Source organism: Triticum urartu, chromosome 3A (genome assembly GCF_056163025.1).
Source record: "Triticum urartu cultivar PI428250 chromosome 3A, HENAU_Tu73, whole genome shotgun sequence".
NCBI classification, from domain to species: Eukaryota; Viridiplantae; Streptophyta; class Magnoliopsida; order Poales; family Poaceae; genus Triticum; species Triticum urartu.
This window is the reverse complement of record NC_141875.1, coordinates 269,007,586-269,027,879: the sequence shown is the minus strand read 5'-3', so window position 1 is coordinate 269,027,879 and position 20,294 is coordinate 269,007,586.

The following is a 20,294-nucleotide window of genomic DNA, read 5'->3' as shown; positions in this document are numbered from 1 at the left end:
ACTCTAGATTAATCCAATAAGCCTTCTTGATCTATCTCTATAGATCTTGATTCCCAAAATATAAGCTGCTTCTCCCATGTCCTTCATCGAAAAACTATTTTTCAATGAGACCTTGACATATTCAAGCATTCGGACATCATTTTCAATCAACAGTATGTCATCCACATACAAGATCAAAAATGCAACCGAGCTCCCACTCACCTTATTGAATACACAATGATTACAGTTGTTCTTGATGAAGCCAAACTCTTTGACCGCTTCATTAAAATGAATGTTCCAATTCCGAGATTCTTGCCTCAATCCATAAATGGATCTCTGAAGCTTGCATACCATGCTAGACATCTTGAGATTGACAAAACCTTCGGTGTGTGTCATATACACATCCTCGGTTAAATTTCCATTAAGGAAAGCTGTTTTGACATCCATCTGCCATATCTCATAGTCAAAATATGCTGCTATAGCAAGAATGATCCGAATTGATTTAGGCAACGCTACCGGTGAGTAAGTCTCATCGTAGTCAATCCTTGAACTTGTCGATAACCTTTAGTGACAAGTCGAGCCTTATGGAATGTGACATTTCCGTCCATGTCAGTATTCTTCTTAAAGATCCATTTGCACTCAATGGGTAGAACACCATTTGGCAGATGAACCAAGTTCCAAACTCGATTATCATCCATGGACTTTAATTCGGATCTCATGGCTTCAAGCCATAACTCAGAATCGGGGCTCTCCATCGCTTCTGCATACGTAGTCGGGTCGTTGTTCTTCAAGAACAACACATTGCAGTCGTGCATATTGTGCAACCTTTTCGACCCCCGTGGAACCAGTGTCGACTCCACTACGGGTTCCCTGACTAACTCCGGTGTGATCGAATCACCTACCGGAATGTCCCCATGTGGTTCTTGAATTTCTTCGAGCCGAACCATCCTCCCTGATGAGGACATGAATACCATTGTTACACCCACAGCCCCTGCTGCTATACATACTGGACCAATTACTAGAGCTCGCGCACGCCAATTGAATTATCAGGTACTTCCGTTTCTTGGTAACGATTCTAATGTTCATGAGAATATGATGCTGCCTAAATTGGATACATTTGTTTTGCTTACAAATGAAGGGCCTACCTTGGACAAGAAAGATGAACCTTGGAACAAGTTCAAGCATGGAGATGATGGCATGCGCAAGGGGATCAAGAACGGAGTTACAAGTGACGATTTCAGGACTTTGAAGCCATCATAAGGAGTGCATGAAGCCTTGGACGAAATATACAAGATGCCACTTCATAAATTTCATCCAGAGGCTATTCTAGGTGATGTGTCACCTTATTATTGGGCCAGGCCCATGTATTTTCGAAATACTTAAGTATATGTTGTTTTTAGAGTCCGTATGTGTGGGGAAACAAGAGTTAGGGTTGGTTTAGGACCCCTTATCCAAGGGCCACGAAATCCCCCCCTCTTCCTCCATATATACAGCCCTTAGGGTGTCATTTAGACTTTGGGTTTTGTTTAGATCAAAAGTTCGCCATAGCTGCAACTTTGCGTACTTTGTTTGTGTCCAACGACCAGACCAATACGTCACAGAACCCCACCTTGATCAATAAAGCTTTCATCTTATATTTGCAATATCCAGATTGCAATCTTAGTTTCTTGCTTGTTCTTCATTTGGCTACAGGAAACACACCGTTGTGGTCAGGTTGATCGTGCTCCGGCGTGGTCAATAACCTCTCAGAGTTGGTTTAGCGATTGCTAAGGCGCGACATCCTCACACGTTCATAGTCGGATCGTCAAAGTCGACTTCCTCCAAAACAATAGCCACCACTCATCGAAAGACGGGACACCTTTGCCTCTATCAAGTGGTATCAGATTTTTGGGTTGCTCGGTGAGATTTTATAGTTTTTCGTAGTTTAGATCGAATCTGTTCTTCATACCTACAGTCCAGGAAAAAGCCAAAAAAATTAGGGTTAGTTCATCATATCCGAACCAGTCTGAGCCTTTGCATAGTATTTTTAGTATTTTGCTTTGTTGAATTTGCGGTTGCATCATCGTGTCTAGTTTCTGGTCTTAGAGTCTAGTCTTTTAGAGTTTCGAGTTCTGGTCATAAGTTGTCACGCCGCCGCCGCACCATCATCATCGCCCCTGCCATCTACCACCACCGCTTATTCCCCACCGATCCATCTCCATATACCATCACCAATCCGTATCCATATACCACCACCAATCCGTATCCATATACCACCACCAACCCATATCCATATACCACCACCAATCCGTATCCATATACAACCACCGCTGCTATATCCTACCACCACCAATCCGAGTTCCTTTCATATTAGGTTTGTTTTCGAGATCCATCTAATTTCTGTTTCATGTTTCCTTTCCTGAGTAGGTTTCAAAAAAAGAGTCTGGAGACCCCCTGGCAGTTTTTAGGCCAAAATTTTCGTAGGAAAAAAATATTTTTCCCTATCCTATTTTTAGGCTTTTCCGAGTCTTTTGAGCCACGTGCCATCATAGTGATTTTTTGTCGCACTTTTTCGTCGTCGCTGCCCTGATTTCCGAAAACAAAAAGTCAAAAAAAAATTCATGCCCATCCTATCAGTTTGACGAGGGAAGAGTTTTGAGACACTCGCCATTATAGTGATTTTTTGCCAAAAAAAGAGGAGCGCCAAAAAACAGAGCGAAAAAAGTTCCAAAGTGTGCTTTTCCCTTGTTTACGTGCATCGCCGTGATTTTGTTAGTGTTCTAGGCTCGCGTCTCTAGCACGGTCTAGCCTAGGACCAACACAGTACTGTCGTTGAGCGTTTATTCAACTTTGCATCTCTAAATTGATTATTGCTGACCCTTTTTGCTACCATATTATAAGCCTTCCCAGGTCCACATACATCTACGTCGTGCGTTTGACTCTCCCTGGTAATTGCTCTATCCAAGCTTTGAGAGTTTTGACTACAACGGTTGCTGATCACCACCTGCTGCTTGGTCAGAACTGGTAAGAATTTGAGATTCACTTGACGGATTTGTGAATGTCCACCACACCATCACCACCACTTCCTAGTAGTCTTTAGGATCATATTCTTGTGTGTTTCTATTACTGCTAACCATGGCAGGATCACAAGCTGATGAGACTGACTGGGAGAACATGACAAACAAAGAGTTACATGATAAGTTTCAGCAAATGATGAGTGGACAGGTGGAAGATGTGCTAAATAGATTTGAGGAGGCCATGGAGAAGATAGATGGCATTGAGAAGGCGTTCGAAACAAATCTCGATAACAAGTATAATGAATTGCTCGCGCGTTTTCCACCGCCTGATGCACCTGTCGCACATCTACAACAACAACAACAACAACAACAACATCGTCTTGCAAATCAAGTGGGACGAGCACAGCACGTTCCCATTGAGCCTGGTCAAACTTTTGGTGCTGCTGTACCTACTGTTGGTGCTTCTATAGCTCCTGTTGCTACTGCAGAGGTGGAGGACCATTACGAGGATGAGGTTGATCAAAATCAGAACTACATGCAACCACCAGCACCACCACCAGGTCATCCTCATGCATATCATCGCAACGGTAGGGCTGCACCACCACCTGAGGTACGACATCATGACCATCTTCCTAAACTGAAATTGAATATTCCACCATTTGAGGGTAGATATGTTCCTGATATATATCTTACTTGGGAGTTAGAAACTGAACAACGTTTTACATGTTTACAATATCCTGAGGAGAGACGTGTTCCTGCTGCTATTTGTGCTTTCACTAGTTTTGCATGTGTTTGGTGGTCTGAACATTGTAGATTATATCCCATTCCAGCTACTTGGGCTGCTTTGAAAGCTGCTATGCGTACTCGTTGGGTTCCACCTTATTATCATCATGAATTACTTCAAAAATTGCGGCGTTTAAGACAAGGAAAAAATTCTGTAGAAGAATATTATCAGGAATTACAAACTGGCATGATTAGATGTGGTATTGTTGAGGAGAATGAAGCTATGCTTGCACATTTTATGGGTGGATTAAATAGAGAGATTTAGACCATTCTAGAGTATAAGGAGTATACTAATATCACTCGTTTATTCCATCTTGCTTGTAAAGATGAACGTGAAGTGCAGGATCGACAGGCATTGGCGCGAACTAACTTTTTTGCAGGTCGATCTTCATCATGGACACCACATGCATCCTCTACTTCGACTGGACCAGCACCTCCATCAGGTGCCACCTCCAGCCGTGATACAAGAAAGAAGTCACAACCACCACTATCTGCCAAGAGCACACCTGCTGGGCCTGCGCAGAGCTCTTCTTCTTCCATGGCATCAACAGTGCACACAAGTGATATTATTTGTCGTCGTTGTAAGGGAAGAGGACATTTTGCGAGAGAATGGAAATCTCAACATGTGATGATTGTTACTGAGGATGGTGGGTATGAGTCCGCTAGTGACTATGATGAGGAGACTTTGGCTCTTATTACACATGAAGAACACGGTGGAGATGATTCTGATCATGAGACGCAATACATGCCTGCTGAAGATGCTGACAGGTATGAATGTTTAGTTGCTCAACGTGTTTTGAGTGTGCAGGTTACACAAGCTGAGCAAAATCAGAGGCATAATTTGTTCCATACAAAGGGAGTTGTGAAGGAACGTTCTGTTCGCGTCATCATTGATGGAGGGAGCTGCAATAAGTTGGCTAGCATGGAGATGGTGGAGAAGCTATCTCTCACCACAAGACCACATCCACATCCCAACTACATCCAATGGTTCAACAATAGCGGCAAGGTTAAGGTAACACGTATTGTTTGTGTGCATTTTAGTATCTCTACATATGCTGATTATGTTGATTGTGATGTGGTACCTATGCAAGCATGTTCCTTATTACTTGGTAGACCATGGCAATTTGATAAAAATTCTGTACACCATGGTAGAAACAATCAGTATACTCTTGTTCATAAGGATAAAAATATTACTTTGCTTCCTACGACTCCTGATTCCATTTTGAAAGATGATATTAATAGAGCTAATAAAGCAAAACAAGAGAAAAATAAGAGTGAAAATCAGATTGCGGCAAAAGAATTTGAGAAACAAATGAAGCCTAATAACAAACCATCTAGTGTTGTTTCTGAAATTAAATTGAAAAGTGCATGTTTACTTGCCACCAAATCTGATATTGATGATCTAGATTTTAGCAAATCTATTTGTTATGCTTTTGTGTGCAAAGAGGCATTATTTTCATTCGAGGACGTGCCTTCCTCTTTGCCTCCTGCTGTCACTAATATTTTGTAGGAGTTCACTGACGTCTTTCCACAAGACGTGCCACCGGGATTACCACCTATTCGAGGGATTGAGCATCAAATTGACTTAATTCCCGGTGCATCATTACCCAACCGTGCACCATACCGTACCAATCCAGAGGAGACGAAGGAGATTATGCGTCAAGTACAGGAACTGCTCGACAAAGGTTATATACGCGAATCCCTTAGTCCTTGTGCCGTTCCTATCATTTTAGTGCCAAAAAATGATGGTACGTCGCGTATGTGCGTTGATTGTAGAGGCATTAATAATATTACTATTTGTTATCGTCATCCTATTCCTAGGTTAGATGGTATGCTTGATGAATTGAGTGGCTCTACAATATTCTCCAAAGTTGATTTGCGTAGTGGATACCATCAAATTCGGTTGAAATTGGGAGATGAATGGAAAACAACATTTAAAACTAAGTTTGGATTATATGAGTGGTTAGTCATGACTTTTGGGTTAACTAATGCACCTAGTACTTTCATGAGATTAATGAACGAAGTTTTACGTGTTTTCATTGGACGATTTGTGGTAGTTTACTTTGATGACATATTGATTTATATCAAATCTTTGGAGGAACATTTGGAACATATCCGTGTTGTTTTTATTGCTCTACGTGATGCACGTTTGTTTGGTAACCTTGGAAAGTGCACCTTTTGCACCGACCGAGTATCTTTTCTTGGCTATGTTGTTACTCCATAGGGAATTGAAGTTGATAAAGCCAAGATTGAAGCTATTGAGAGTTGGCTGCAGCCCAAAATGGTCACACAAGTGAGGAGTTTCCTTGGCCTCGCTGGTTTCTATAGGCGTTTTGTGAGAGATTTCAGCACCATTGCTGCACCTCTCAACGAGCTTACAAAGAAGGATGTGCCTTTTGTTTGGGGTACCGCGCAGGAAGAAGCCTTCACAGTATTGAAAGATAAGTTGACAAATGCTCCTTTACTCCAACTTACTGATTTTAATAAGACTTTTGAACTTGAATGTGATGCTACTGGAATTGGATTAGGAGGTATGTTATTACAAGATGGAAAACTTGTTGCATACTTTTATGAAAAATTGAGTGGGCCTAGTCTGAACTATTCTACTTATGATAAAGAATTATATGCTCTTGTTCGGACCTTAGAAACATGGCAACATTATTTATGGACCAAGGAATTTGTCATACATTCTGATCATGAATCTTTGAAAGACATTAAAAGTCAAGCAAAACTGAACCGTAGACATGCTAAATGGCTTGAATTCATTGAGACTTTTCCTTATGTCATTAAACACAAGAAGGGTAAAGAAAATGTTATTGCTGATGCATTGTCTCGTCATTATACTATGCTTTCACAACTTGACTTTAAAATATTTGGTTTGGAGACCATCAAATATCAATATGTGCATGATGCTGAATTTAAAGATGTATTGTAGAATTGTAAGGAAGGGAGAACTTGGAACAAGTTCGTTCTTAACGATGGATTTGTGTTTCGTGCTAACAAGCTATGCATTCTAGCTAGCTCCGTTCATCTTCTGTTGTTGCAGGAGGCGCATGGAGGAGGATTAATGGGACACTTTGGCGTCAAGAAGACGGAGTATGTACTTGCTACACATTTCTTTTGGCCAAAGATGAGACGAGATGTTGAGCGTTTTGTTGCTCGCTGCACTACATGTCAAAAAGCTAAGTCATGACTCAATCCTCATGGTTTATATATGCCTTTGCCTGTACCTAGTGTTCCTTGGGAGGATATATCTATGGACTTTGTTTTAGGTTTACCTCGAACAAAGAAGGGGAGGGATAGCATATTTGTTGTCGTGGATAGGTTCTAAAAAATGTCACACCTTATACCATGTCATAAAAGCGATGATGTTGTTAATGTTGCTGATTTGTTCTTTCGTGAAATTATTCACTTGCATGGTGTGCCAAATACTATTGTTTCAGATCATGATACTAAATTTCTTAGACACTTTTGGAGATGTTTATGGGCTAAGTTGGGGACTAAACTGCTTTTTAGTACTACTTGTCACCCCCAAACTGATGGACAAACTAAAGTAGTCAATAGAACATTGTATACTATGCTTAGGGCTGTTTTGAAGAATAATAAGAAAATGTGGGAAGAATGCTTGCCTCATATTGAATTTTCTTATAGTCTTTCATTGCATTCTACTACTAAGATGTGCCCTTTTGAAATTGTATATGGTTTCCTGCCTCGTGCACCTATTGAGTTGTTGCCTCTTCCATCTCCGGAGAAGGTTAATTTTGATGCTAAAGAACGTGATGAATTGATTTTAAAAATGCATGAGTTAACTAAGGAAAACATTGAGTGTATGAATGCTAAATATAAACTTGCTGGAGATAAGGGTAGAAAACATGTTGTGTTTGCACCTAGAGATCTTGTTTGGTTACATTTGCGTAAGGATAGATTTCCTAATTTGTGCAAATCAAAGCTAATGCCACGTGCTGATGGTCCTTTTAAGGTGTTAGAGAAAATAAATGATAATGCATATAAACTTGAGCTGCCTGCAGATTTTGGGGTTAGTCCCACTTTTAACATTGCAGATTTGAAGCCTTATTTGGGTGAGGAAAATGAGCTTCCGTCGAGGACGACTTCATTTCAAGAAGGGGAGGATGATGAGGACATCAATACCATTGTTACACCCACAGCCCCTGCTGCTATACATACTAGACCAATTACTAGAGCTCGCGCACGCCAAGTGAATTATCAGGTACTTCCGTTTCTTGGTAACGATTCTAATGTTCATGAGAATATGATGCTGCCTAAATTGGATACATTTTTTTGCTTACAAATGAAGGGCCTAGCTTGGACCAGAACGTTGAACCTTGGAACAAGTTCAAGCATGGAGATGATGGCATGCGCAAGGGGATCAAGAAGGAGTTATAAGTGATGATTTTAAGACTTTGAAGCCACCATAATGTAACACCCACAATGCGGCTATATCTCCCACGTGTCGGGGCACGACTTAGAAGCATGTCGCAAGAGGGGTAATCTTTACACATGCCATGTACTGAATAAGAAAGGGATAAAGAGTCGGCTTACAATCGCCACTTCACACAATACATAAATATATCATACATCATCCAGAATACAATCAAGGTCCGACTACGGAACCAAAATAAAGAAAGACAACCCCAAATGCTAGATCCCCGATCGCCCCAACTGGGCTCCTCTACTGATCATTCGGAAAAGAAACATAGTAACGACCCGAATCCTCGTCGAACTCCCACTTGAGTTCGGTAGCGTCCCCTATACTAGCATCATCGGCACCTGTATCTGTTTGGAAGTATCTGTGAGTCACGGGGACTCAGCAATCTCACACCCGCGAGATCAATACTATTTAAGCTTAAAGGTAGGAAAGTGGTAGTGAGGTGGAGCTGCAGCAAGCACTAGCATATATGGTGGCTAACTTATGCAAATGAGAGCGAGAAGAGAAGGAAAGCACGGTCGAGAAGCTAATGGTGATCAAGAAGTGATCCTGAAGCTACTTACGTTCAAGCATAACACGAGACCGTGTTCTCTTCCCGGACTCCGCCAAAAAGAGACCATCACGGCTACACACGCGGTTGATTGATTTAATTAAGTTAATCAAGTTCTCTACAACCGGACATTAACAAATTCCCATCTGCCCATAACCGCGGGCACGGCTTTCGAAAGTTCAAAACCCTGCAGGGGTGTCCCAACTTAGCCCATCACAAGCTCTCATGGTCAACTAAGGATATTCCTTCTACCAGGAAGACCCGATCAGTCTCGGAATCACGGTTACAAGAGATTTCGACAATGGTAAAACAAGACCAGCAAAGCCGCCCGATCTGCCGACAAATCCCGATAGGAGTCGCACGTATCTCGTTCTTAGGGCAATACCGGATGAGACTAGCTACGAGTAAAACCAAACCTCAAGTTTCCCCGAGGTGGCCCCGCAGGCAGCTCGGTTCAGACCAACACTCAGAGGAGCACTGGCCCCGGGGGGGGGGGGGGGTTAAAATAAGATGACCCTTGAGTCTGCAGAACCCAAGGGAAGGTATATGGTGGTAGGTAGGCAAATGGTAAACCCAAGGTTGGGCCTTGCTGGAGGAGTTTTATTCAAACCGAACTGTCAAGGGGTTCCCATAACACCCAACCGCGTAAGGAATGCAAAATCAAGGAACATAACACCGGTATGATGGAAACTAGGGTGGCAAGAGTGGAACGAAACACCAGGCATAAGGCCGAGCCTTCCACCCTTTACCAATTATATATGTGCATTAAAGTAAACAAGATATAATAATGATATCCCAACAATATCCATGTTCCAACATGGAACAAACTTCATCTTCACCTGGAACTAGCAACGCTATAAGAGGGGCTGAGCAAAGCGGTAACATAGCCAAACAACGGTTTGCTAGGAAAGGTGGGTTAGAGGCTTGACATGGCAATATGGCAGGCATGATATAGCAAGTGGTAGGTATCGCGGCATAGCAATAGAGCAAACAACTAGCAAGCAAAGATAGAAGTGATTTCGAGGGTATGGTCATCTTGCCTGCAAAGTTCTCAGAGTTGACGAAAGCTTGATCCTCGTTAGCGTACTCAACAGGTTCCTCGATCACGTACTCGTCTCCCGGCTCTACCCAAAGCAAGAACACAAGCAAAAGGACCAACAATCAATCACGGTGCAATGCACAAACAACATGATGCAAAGCATGGCATGACATGCGAGATGTGATATGCAATGCATATGCGTGCTCTAGAAGGAAAAGGATGAACAAGGCATCAAATTGTCAAACCAATTGTGCCGCTGGAAAGATGAGATGATTTCGGTCGAAATCGATATAAAGATGACCGGAATCGGACGCACGGTTTGCAAATGGCAAGCAAAACAATAATGGCACAATTCTGCGATTAACAACACGATGCCATATAGAATGCAACAAGAAACTAAGCTACTGCACTCCAACATAACAACAAAGCACATGGCAGTGATCTACTCAAGATGTTTGACAAAACATGAACACTTAGGTACGGCTAAAACACATTAGAACAGGTTCAAACAAGCATGCAAAAGTGCAAAAGTTATCAGCTTCACAGACTTAGTGAAAATACTAACATGCCAGGAATAACATCAGGAAGCCATATTTAGAGCAAGCAAACAACATGCTACAGGAACATATCATAGCAATACAAGGCATGTCATGAATCTACTAAATGCATAGAACAAAAGTTCCTTACTGATCATGAGCCAAAAAGGCACAGAAGATATGATGGCACCCATGTAAACATAGCAAGTTTTATAAACAGATTCAGACTTAGTAGAAAACTGAGCATGGCATAAACAGAGTTATGAAGGAATCTTTGCGAGCTCGATTTACTTACCACAAGGCATTGCATGACAAAAAAAGCATAGCATCAGTAATAAGACATATTTATGAAGCTAACCAAGGCAAGAGCAAGTTCATAGCATGCATGGATCAACTACAACAACCATGGCAAAATTGATTAACATGTAAACAATCTGCCAGGAACATTTTATAGCAAAAGTAGAGCAATATTAAGACATGCTAGGGTACTCCATAATTGCAAACAGGGGCATGGATGGATATAGCATAACCCTATGTTCAAAATCTCCTTACTGAAGTATTTCAAAACAAGCATGGATCTCACTGTAGCATCATGTTTACATGGCATAAAAATAACAGCAGGGAAATGACTTAGCAAAATCCTAAGTCCCTGAAATCAACAATATCACGAAGGCTACTTTGCATGCTTGTGCTAGTCACCACATTGATCACAAAAATACATGGCAAGCACCCCTGTAAAGATAGCATGGCATAGATCAAAACACATGTAGAGCTCATGCCCATATGATGCACACAACAAATGTGACAAAAAATGACAAATCACCCTAAACTGATAAGTAACAGGAGCTAACATTTTATAGCACTCTTGCATTAGTTATTTGGGCATCAAGATGGACTCAAACAAGCATGCCACAATGGAATGAAATGAACATCATCTCCCAGTGAACATTTTGATATAGCATGCGCATGAAACAGAGCTACGGTCATGAAGTTATGGTGCGATGAATAGAGGCATAAAATGTGAGGGGGAAAAGACTTACGAAAAATATACCCCTCCAAAAACATATCTAGGGTTGACTTTGCACGTTCACCGAGGATCATCGGGGTTTGTCCTGCGGTGGCCGGAGCTCGCCGGGACCTCGCCGGAGAGCGCGGGGAGGTAGATCCGGCGAAGGGGCGTCCAGATCTGGCGAAGGAGGCGGCGCTTGGCGGGGCGTGGGGCGCGGTGGCGAAGACCACGGGCAGCGGCGGCTGGCGTCGGAGCCGCGACGGGGAGCGGCGCCGGCATGTGGCTGGCGGTGGAGGGAAGGAGACGGCCGCGGGAGGAGGCGCTGGGGCGCAGACGGCGGCAGACGGGAGCGAGCGGCGGCGGCTCGCGCGGGCCCGCGACGGGCCTGATAGGCCGCGACGGCGTGGAGGCGATGCGGGGACAGGTGGCGGCGTAGGATTCGTCGGGCGGCGGCGGCGGACGTGTCCGGCCGTCGCGGACGCGTCCGGTGGCGGCAGGGGAGGTTTATCTAGGGTTTGGACCCGGATTTTGGACGGGGAGGACATATTTATAGGTAGGAGGAGTTTGGAGTGTCCAAATGGAGTGTAGTTTTCGACCACGCGATCGTGATCCGACGACGGAGGCCATGGGAGTGGTTTGGATGGGTTATTGGGCCGTTTTGGAGGGGTGTTGGGCTGCAACACACACGAGGCCTTTGCGGTTTCCCGGTTAACTGTTGGAGTATCAAACAGACTCCAACTGGCACGAAATTTGACAGGAGGTCTACCGGTGGTGTACCAAGGCCGCTTGGCAAATCTCGATCCATTCCGAGAATGTTTAGCACCCGCTCACGAAAAGAGACAAGAGGGGGATGCCGGTGCACGTAGGAGTGTCAGATTGCAAAACGGGCAACGGGGAAAATGCTCGGATGCATGAGACGAACACGTATGAAAAATGAGATGCACATGATGACATGATATGATATGCATGACATGAACAAAATGCAAAACGAAGAAAAAAACCCAACCATGAAGGGAATCTCATAACTTAAAGCCGAAAATGGCAGAGTCGGAGTTACAAATATGGCAAGTTACATCCGGGGTGTTACACATAAGGAGTGCATGAAGCCTTGGACGAAATATACAAGATGCCACTTTATAAATTTCGTCTAGAGGCTATTCTAGGTACTGCGTCACCTTATTATTGGGTCAGGCCCATGTATTTTCGAAATACTTAAGTATAGGCTGTTTTTAGAGTCCGTATGTGTGGGGAAACAAGAGTTAGGGTTGGTTTTGGACCCCTCCTCCAAGGGCCACGAAATTCCCCCTCTTCCTCCATATATACAACCCTTAGGGCGTCGTTTAGACTTTGGGTTTTGTTTAGATCAAAAGTTTGCCATAGCTACAACTTCGCGTACTTCGTTTGTGTCCAACGACCAGACCAATACGTCACATAACCTGTCGTGGAATTGTCACGGCAGATGTCCTAGTGGAAGGACTTAGTCATAGGGCCATCGCAACTAGGAAGCTTAAAGAGGTTAATCGGGACAAAGGACACGAGAGGTTTTATACTAGTTCGGCCCCTTACGCTGAAGGTAAAAGCCTACGTCTAGTTGTGTTGGTATTGCTGGGGTTTCGATCACCAAGAGGCTTAACTCGCCGGCTTGGTTATCGATCTCTTGTTTCTTTCCCTAAGCCGCCACCGGGTCGTCCCCTTATATACATGGGTTGACACCAGGTGGCCTATAGAGTCCTGGCCGGCTCATAATTGTGTCTGGCTCGGTGACTTCCTTTTCATGCCTTTCTTTACAAGTCTTTCCTTACATACGACGGTTTATAATACCAGGCTTTAAGCCGCCTCCAGGCCTTTGGGCCTTCTATAAGATTTAATAAACTATGATCTTGAATTCTTACTGGGCTTCTTATGTAACCCACCATTGAGGTTGACCTGGCCCCTTCTGGGCGGGTCGTAACTGATAGTTATATCCCCAACATTAGGCCCCAGGTTGACTTTGAACTTCGTTCTTTGTCAATCTTCAATACTTAGAAAAAAATCCATCTTCTTATCTTCGCTGAAGTTTTTGTAACCCGCCGTGACGTCATCTCTTGAAAACGCAAAAAACTTTCATGACGTCATCTCCCAACGGATCTTTTATCTTTAATGTTTCCCGAGAATCGAGGCGTCTATGTAGCAAGATAACCATTATTCGGATCTCCTCAATTTTCACGCCCATCTGTTCGCATCTTTCCCTTATAAATAGGCATGCCTCGGCCTTCCTCATTCTCCTCTCTTGCTCCATCTTCTTACTCTCGCACACCCCTGCTGCTCGAGCTTCGCCACCGCCGCGCTTCACCTCCGTCTCCGTCGACATTGGCCGCTACATCAACCTGAACCGATCCAGAGAACGGCGGCGACCTCCGCAGAAGACCTGTGACTGTAAGTTCTCTTCTTTTCACTTCTCAGATCCGCACTTAGGGTTTCCAGATTCCTTTGTGTTCTTCCAAGTTCATCGCAGTCCCTTGTAGTTTTTCCACCGCAGGCCTCTTCTTGATCCAATATATATATATATGCTCGTGCGGTATTGTTTTTGTGCCTTTTCTTGATCCACAGATCCCTTTCTTTATTTCAAAGACTGCATTAGAACTTACATACTCTTCTGCACTGAACTTTTTTGGGTGTAGAATTTTTTCCATTTTGAATAGCCATTTGATCTGGAATAATACCAAACAATTTAGGAAACTTGTTTGCCTCAACACTTAGCTGAATTTTCCTTCTTCAAATATCTGTAGTCATGGCGTCTTACCATGCCGGCTTAATTTTCCTTATATGTCATTAGCCCTTAACTAAGCCGCCATTACTTGTTTGCATCATCATCACCTAACTGTCAATCTCACCATTAAACTGAACCGGCATGTTGCCTTTCTTTTCAGTTCGTCTTTGCACATCATGCCGTCCAAAGCACCAACCATCTATAACTGGGTTCCCTCAACCGTAACTAAGGAACGTTTGAAAGAGTTCATCACCATAGGATTTATGCCAGCGAAAACCGTCATGTCTTACTGTGCCCCTGACTCGGAAGAAGAATGACCCAATCCAAGAGATGGCGAAGTGATTGTTTTTACTGACCACATGAACCGTGGCTTCTCACCGCCCGGCTCAAAGTTCTTCAGAGAGGTCCTCCACTTTTTCAAACTCCACCCTCAAGATATCGGGCCCAATTCCATATCTAACATCTGTAACTTCCAAGTGCTTTGTGAGGTATATCTTCAACAAGAGCCGACCGTGGAGTTGTTTAGAGAATACTTTTATCTGAATCGGCAGAATGAGTGCACCAACGGCCTCAGCTTAGAACTCGGAGGCATCTCAATTCAGCACCGGCAGGGTGCTGTCTTCCCTCTCATAGTCTTACCAAGTCATCCAAAGGACTGGAACCAGACTTGGTTCTACTGTCAGGACATTTCACCGGCAAACGAGAAGCCACTGCCGGGTTATCACCCCGATCGTCTTGACTCCAAGTTTGCGCTTCCCGACAAGCTTATTGCCACTGAACGCAAGAGGCTGGTACCCTCCATCAAAAGGATTAATGCTCTGTTAGGGAACGTGTTAACTGGAGTTGATCTGACCCGCTGCTGGATCTCATGGCAGGTCATCCCTTTAAGCCGTCGATCAAAGCTAATGTATGAGTATGGTGGAGGCCCGGATGACTCTCTTCATCACAACCCTGCTCAACTAACAGAAGAAGATATTGTTTCAATGTCAACTCTTCTGGTGAACAGGAAATACGAAGATTGCAGTGTCGTCCGGTTAAACCCCTTCTGCCAGCTTAACCCGGTGCCAGAAGTAAGGATATTGTTATTTCTCTCCTTTGTATTTCCCCCAATCGTATTGTTTTAATACTTGCCTGACTCTTCATCTTGTTTTTACCTGTCTGCAGGCCAACTCTGACTTCTGAAAAGTTAAGTATGACCACGAGGCTGCCAAGAAAGCAAGAGCCGCCGCCATAAACACCAAGAAAATGACCCGGAGGTGGAAAAAGAAGAAAAAGAACACTGCTAAAGATTGGATGAAGCTTGATGATACATCTGATTCAGAGGTAGCCCTTGATTCCCTTGGCCAATTTTTTAACAATCTTATTAACACTGATCATTACCAGGATGACACTGGGGCCAGTCAGGCTGTGGAAGCAGAGGTAACTATCATTTCCTCCGACTCAGAGCCCTTGCCAAGACAAAAAATTCGATGAGTGATCCGTAAAGTAAGGTTTTCTAACCCTTTAGCTCACTTGGATCCCAACTTTCGTTTGAAAAAGCAGCAACATGAAAGCCGCCGTCAAGCTCGGACAGAAGATGAGCCGGCTGTCGTTCTTCAACAAACTCCTCAGAAGCGACCGAATGAGGTTTACTTCTTTCTATCTTTAACTCTGTTTAATGGATCCTCCCCCTTTTATTAATTTTAACTCTATTTTATCTTTTCAGGAGGTGTCTCGCTCTTCTGGCGATTCATCGCAAACTCAATTTCTGGCCTTCAAGACTGCCCCTGGGTAATGAAAAATCCTCCTTTTTTCCAGCTTGTTCAAATTGTATCTCTGTACTGACGGTTCTGCAACATCCCTATTAGTGCCCAAGCTAAATCCAAGAAGGCAAAGGCAGCTAAGCCGGCGGAAGACCAGCTGATGCTTGCATCTGACCCGGCCAGGCGATCTTCCCCTCCATTAACTGACGCTCCAGAAGACCCACCTGTCGATGTAGAAGCAAATCCTCCTGAGCTGTCGTTTGATGAGACCACCGTGAATCCTTCCGCAACTAGACCATCAAGCTCAGCCAACCCGCCATCACCGTCTGCACAAGATGTTCAGATCACCGGGAGCCGTTTTATTGAACCAGGGAATCCAACCGTGCTGGCTTGGTGTACTGCGAAACAAGAGGCATTGGAGATGCAGAAAGTGCGCTTTGACGTTGCCAATTACAACCATCTAAATGCCAACGATATTTTATCCGGTTATCTCAGCCATGTGCACTCCAGTCGCGACTCTGAGATCAAAATGGTCAAACAGTTGCAATTGAAATACGAGGTATGTTCTTCTGGCTTATCTATATTCCTTCAGCCCCCAAGTCTTCAGATTATGAGAGAACCGAAATGATCTGTAGACTTTATAATATAGGCCAAGACCTTTACCTTTGGAACTTTTCTTGAATTCACTAAAATAGAACAAAGCTTCACCTGTAGTCCCCAAGGGCCGGTTCCTTTTGATCATAAATGAGCCGGTACCTTAAATTGTTTTGTACCATATTCGAATGACTTAATACTCCGGCTTAACCTTGAGAAACTTGCTGAACTGCATACATTAGCCCCCAAGTGCCAAGTGTTGTTACTTTGTAAAGCACTTGGGACTTAAAGTATGTCTGTAGAGTCATAAGATATTGTTTTGGCATACATTAGCCCCCAAGTGTCAAGTAGTTTTTTGTAAAGTACTTGAGACTTGAATCTTGATATTTGAACCTTTGAGCAAAATCTTGACTTATCTGAGTATGTATTCTTGCAGAATGCCTTATCTGAACTAAACTCGCAATTGACTGATGCGAAGACCAGGCTAGCAGGTCAGGAAGCAGAAATCAAGTCTGCTAACTCCAAATTGCAAGTAAGTCTCTCTGAGACGGAAAACTTAAAGACCAGTTTGGCTGCCAAGAATAATACCTGGGAAGAGGAAAAAATGCTTCTGACACAACACGCTGAGAGAGCCGAAGCAGCCCTTGAAGAGGTGTCAACAGAGCTGAACGGCTTAAAGGGCCGGGTGTTTCAAATGGTGGCCGCCATCTTTGGTAAGCCGTCCATTTTTAATCTTATGTACTTTTTGCTGATCTGGAATATAAGCCGCCAGCTGACTTTGTGTATAAAACATGTGCAGGCCCACGAAGCAAGAACCTGAGCCAAGATCCTTTGATTAAACTGAAGGCAGTGTGCACTTTAGTAGAACAACTGTCTATTGGCCCACAACGGGAACTTGCCGCCATCTCTCCTGCCAATCAAGGACCCAATAGGCTCAACGACGTTTTGAAGAAACTATCAATCCTGCCTGCCAGATTTCAAGAAGTGAAGCGCTCCTGTGCGTGAGCCGGGGCTTTGACTGCCCTGAGCCGCTCCAAGGCTTGGGTGCCAGACCTAGACCCGGCGGACGTGGCCAGAGGCTATCCCACCGTGAAGGAAGGTGAATCTCCCTTTGAGCAGGATGACTTCATGGCTTGCGTGCACGGAGTTCGGCCTCAGGCAACTACCCTTGGAGATGATACCAACATTGACAAATATCAGCCAGGTTTTGATGCTGAAAATAAGAAGATGGCGACTCCCTTGTACAAGGTGACATATTTGATCCCGTCTGTAAGAGAAAATACATTTGCCCCGGAAGTTGACCCGGCAGGCCTGATCGATGATGAAGCCAAATTTGTCGCCGTGAATGGTTTTGACTGGTCAAAACCCAACATCCAGCCAACATAGGGCGGTGAACCGGCTAGGGAGGAGTAACAGCCATCTTCATTGGCTTTATAAAAAGCCTTGTATATAGTTTAGTTGTGGAAACACTGAATGCCTTCCCTATGCCATCGTGCATAAAACACTGTGTGTGACTTCGTATTTCCTGATGGCAATATATGCATCATATTTAATGATTGTTTCTGCAACACTTTAACTCTGTTCCTGTAGATACAAGAGAAACAACTGGCTTGGCAGCTTAGAACCGAACGGGTTAAAACACCCGGCTTATAGCCAATATGTTTACCATAAAAAACAGAAACAGATATAAAAAAGAGTGCAAAGCTGAAATTAACTCTTTAGTTAATGCAACAAGCAATTGCGTATAAACAATAGCTACACGTGTACCTTTGATCTTTAGATCACCTGTTTAAATGACCCGGGAAATGAAGTTGATAACTTACATCTTTTGAGAAGTCAATGCTTCTGAACACTTAATGATCATCATACCTTGGTAGCTTTGTTGTCAAATAATCCAGCCGGCGAAGAAGATCAGGCTAATTAGTTATAACATCGAGACAACAAAAACACTAAAAGGCAACCAATGGATGACAAGTACAATTTATCCTTATGTTGAAAAGGTGGGGGCTTCTGATTCGAATACGATCAGTAAACCAGGCCAAAGGGGTTAAGCTAAGGTTCGAATACGACCATATAGCCCCCAGTGGCTTTGGCGTTGCACCGATCAAGAGGGTACCGGCAGCTATGTTCTCTATGGTTCGAATACGACCTATGCTTGAACATGAAGCCCCCAAATGACCTTCAGAGGTTTTTAACGACCCTGATTCGAATACGATCCAAGTGGGACCCAAATGGGGTTAAGCTATGATTCAGATACGATTGAGAAGCCCCCAAGTGAGTTTGGCCTTGAGCCGATCAAGAGGGTTACGACAATTATGTTCTCTTTGGTTCGAATATGACCTATGGTTGAACAGGAAGCCCCCAAGTGACCATGATATTGCAGCTAGATTCGAATACGATCATAAGCTGGACCAAAAAGGGTTATACTGGATTCAAATATGATCAGCTCCTTAATAGTCATTTGAAAATAAGAAATAACAAAGATGCATAATCTTTGAAAAGAAAAGAGACCGATGGTCTTACTTTATTGTTGATCATGGTATATACAATGTTAAACTATGTACATGATGAGAGCCAATGGCTCAGGTGTAGTATGGTCGAAGCTGAGCAATGTTCCACGGCCGGCGGGTCTCCTCCTCCGACTTACGTGAGTCTTTGTGCTCTCGAACGTCAATGAGGTAATATGACCCATTGTTTAAGTTCTTGCTGACCACAAAGGGTCCCTCCCAAGGTGGGGATAACTTGTGTGCATCCGACAGTGTAGCGACCAGACCTCAAACGGTCCAATCTCTGTGCTCAGGTGTCATCTCTGGATCAGTAATGCTGACACCACACTGTACTTGAAGGATTTATAACAGAGTAGCAATCACACACTATTTACATCGAGTGTCTCAAAAGAGAACTTATTACAATAAATATGGCTTAAGGCCATCTAATAATGATAACAACAGAAGCCTTGGAAGATAAGTGAGTCCATCAACTCCAACGGCATCACTAAGTATAGAACCATGACCTAAAAACACCTTAATCGTCGTCTGAAAAGTCTGCAACATTAACGTTGCAGCCCGAAATGGGTCAGCACATGGAATATGCTGGCAAAATAACACATAGAGAGTAATGGAATGAAATAGGCTATTCTATATGCATATTTGGCTTGTGGAAAGCTCTATGGTTACAGTTTTGCGTAAAGCCAATTTTCCCTACTGCAAAGGAATAAATTTTATTTAACTATCATGGTAGTTGTTAAACATTGAGAATGGTTGACAGCATTCTCAATCCTAATTAAGCATCATCATTAAACAAAACCCAACAAAATTAATTTTAGAGTAACATGTTGAGATTCACATGATAATCCAGGTACTAGATACTCAAGATGTCCATAACCGGGGACACGACTAATCATGATGAGTTTATACACTCTGCAGAGGTTTGCGCACTTTTCCCCACAAGACTCGATCACCTCCGTTTGGTTTCTCGCACTACATGGTGTTTGAGAAAACAGATGACCGAGACATAGTCTTTCAGAAGCGCTAGCACCTTACGATCGGGTAGACCGTTACACCTACTTTCCCCTACATCTGCTAGTCTACCACTGTAACAGTTCGCACAACTTAATCAACTATGCTAGAGCCCATAATAGCTGGTGGCTGCACACAGAAGTTTCTAGCATGAATAATCTCATGATCCCTTTAAGCCTGGGTGGCGGTCCATAAGGAAAACAGGCAATCGCTGGAATACCCAGGTGCCTCAATCCACCCAGATGTGTATTTAAGTTGCCACCTTAAATAAACCGTTAATTAACGATCTCACATCTATCATGGATACACTCACCCAATCCACGTCTACTAGCATAGCATGGCATAATAAGCA